We start from the raw sequence: 2,927 nt of genomic DNA, 5'->3' as shown, positions 1-2,927 counted from the left end.
TTCATTATATCTTTGGAAACACCCCTGGAACACACTTTGTAGAGCAGGTCCTGGGATTAAATATGTGTGCTGCCACCACCCAGTGAAAACTATTTTAATGAGAATTTTTTAATGGTGATCTACTAAACACAGTTTGAAATATTTTAATACTTAGGGATATAACAATTTTAAAATTTGTTTAATGGCCAAACTCTGTTAGTTCATGATATCTTGTCTTATTGTTTCAGAATATACATGATAATAATTTCAATTAAATAGTTATTTATAACATCCAGTTTGTTTTTTAATCATAATGCAGATGACCCCCAAACTCTACAAACATTTTCACTGCATTGTCATAACTGTCTTTTTGCTACTATTATGAATTATAATATAAATATCTCTGTTTTCTGATGTTCTAAGTTCAGTCATGTGATAGGGTCATAAATTTGATTTCCCTCAAAGGAAGCCCAGACATCTGTGGGAACAAAAGACCTTGGCCAGAGGCCCACTTCCCCATCACCCTGGGAGCAGGCAGCTGAAAGACAATGTTGACTAAAAACAGGTTTACTAAAAGCATGTTTACTGAAAACAATCCAGTGCCCTAAGAGATTTTCAATGGAGCAATAAGTTCCCCATAAGGGCTCTCTAACTGGAACACCCTGACTTTGATCTTTCCAATGACTAGCTGCCTCTTCCTGATCCCTGCCACTAACTCTGGTATCAGGGACACATAACCAGCCAGGGGTAGTAAGGAGGCTGAAGCTTTTCTTGAGGGAAGCCTTTCTTGGGAAGTTTTTCTTGAGCCTTCTTGGGGCCTGCTTAAAGTTTTCTTTGCACCACTGACTGGTGTCTGTGTCATCAATCCCAACACACTCTGCACGTTCTCCAATACAGGCTGTGCAATGGGCATGGCATTCACCCAAACTGGAGAATCACTACCCTAAACAGATATAAATAAATAAATAAAACTTGAGAAAAAAATGAATGTAATGCTTAAACCCAGGAACATTGAAAAATAGAAAGAAAAACAGAAATGAATTTAAAGAAAATGAATTATAAAATGATACCAATAAATGATGTTTTAGGATGATGATAATATGTGGAAGAACACTTAGCTATAATTACTTTTAAATGGAGTAGGCAATTCCCTGATAGAAAGAATGCCAGGAATAAGATACTGTAAGTCTGGGTCCTATGTAAAATATTAGGCACTGTGTAAAGGGAGACATTTCCTTGCTAGCCGCTTTGGTGATAAACCTGCCAGTCGCATGGGCTCTGCCACGTTGTAGTCCCCAAATAACATACAAGATGCTGTATTAATTATGAAGCTGTTGGCATTGCTTGTTTCTTACTGGTTAGCTCTGACTTAAATATTTAATCCCATAATTGTTAATCTAAGTATTTCTCTTACTGGAGCAAAGTTTCCGGGCTTCTTATCCCTATGGCGGTTACATCTTGACTCCCTGTGTTTCTCCTACCCAGAGTACTCCTGGACTCCTAGTCCCACCTATCTTGCTTCCCTATTGGCCAACAGTGCTTTATTGACATATACACAGGACTTCCCCCATCAGCACTGAGTACTATTTCATAAAACACTGAGATGACTTAACTGTGTCAGACAGGATTGCTCACATCTGCACAGGAGAGTTCTCTAATTGGAGATTGAATGCTTAGTAGTTCAAGCAATCCTCCATAAACTGTACACTCACCAATTATGTCTTTTTTCACTCACATGGAAAGAATGCATGCAAGGAAATTGTGGGCAGAGAAAGTCATTCACCATGGCCCGTCTGTCCTTCTTCATAGTGCAGATCCCTGAATCTCACTGCCTTCAAGTTCAGACTAGGATCTTGCTACCATCTCATTTGTTTCCCCCTGAAGTGTACACAGTGCACTGTTTCCCCCTCTTCTCCTCTGAAGGGAAAAACCATGCTTCAAACATAATTCCTTTCCCTCTTCTGCAATGGACAATCCACTATATGACTCAAACTAGGAATTTTAAGACTCTGAGGTGCTTCAGATTTTTAATCCACTATTTAGGGCAGTTTGTCAGGATCACAAGAGCAATGCCCTGTGGTTCTACAGACAGGGTTCAAGTCCACTCAGTCAAGTTTTGTGTCAAGGAGACCTTGACACAAACTGCTTTGCAAAAGACTGAAGATGCAACACTTCTAGAATTAATATACTGTTATGATACACCAGGATTTAATATTGGTTGTGACCCTGTAATGGTCCCTTGGGCATCATTTAGAGGCCTGCTTTCTAATGGAGGGATAGGCTTTTCCACTGCTGTTTAATTGGGGATGTCTCCTTTGGTATTGGAATATAGCTGGTTATACCTGAGGAACAAACATTTATATCTTATCATACTGTAATCTAGCATACTATTCTCTTTGGAGTATTTGGGATGCACTCTTCCACAACCTAAATCCTATTTAGTGACTTAATGTCTCCTATGAACTGGTGAATCTGTATACTATCAATTCTACTGCCATCAGGTCTACACTTCCATATCAGAGTTTAGCAGTGAAGTGCTCCTCTCCACAGGAAATAGTGTTTACAAGCTCCACATGGATTTATGTGGATTCAAAACATAAGTATTAAACATTCAAAGCACAGAACTTCTGGAAGATACTAAAGGGACCAGGGCTCTGAGTTTGACAAATCTGTGTTTTATAGTGAGGTCACAAGCATTTAACATCAATGCATTTAACATCAATGTCAACAAGGATATTTCAAAGCACAGTTCCTCTCCTAACATACTCAGAGTGAACGTACTCAGAGTCTGCCAGCTGACCCAGAGAATTGCAAAGACCATGCAGGACCTTTACAATCACATAGAAATCAACTTGGTAACACAGGATCATCAGAACCATGCAGGATACAGCAAGACCAGGCAGTAACATAGTGAACTCTGCTTCTGGCTACTTACTCTGACCCAGCCC

This window comes from Mesocricetus auratus, unplaced genomic scaffold (genome assembly GCF_017639785.1).
Source record: "Mesocricetus auratus isolate SY011 unplaced genomic scaffold, BCM_Maur_2.0 Super-Scaffold_100037, whole genome shotgun sequence".
NCBI lineage: Eukaryota > Metazoa > Chordata > Mammalia > Rodentia > Cricetidae > Mesocricetus > Mesocricetus auratus.
Note: the sequence above shows the minus strand (reverse complement) of the source record.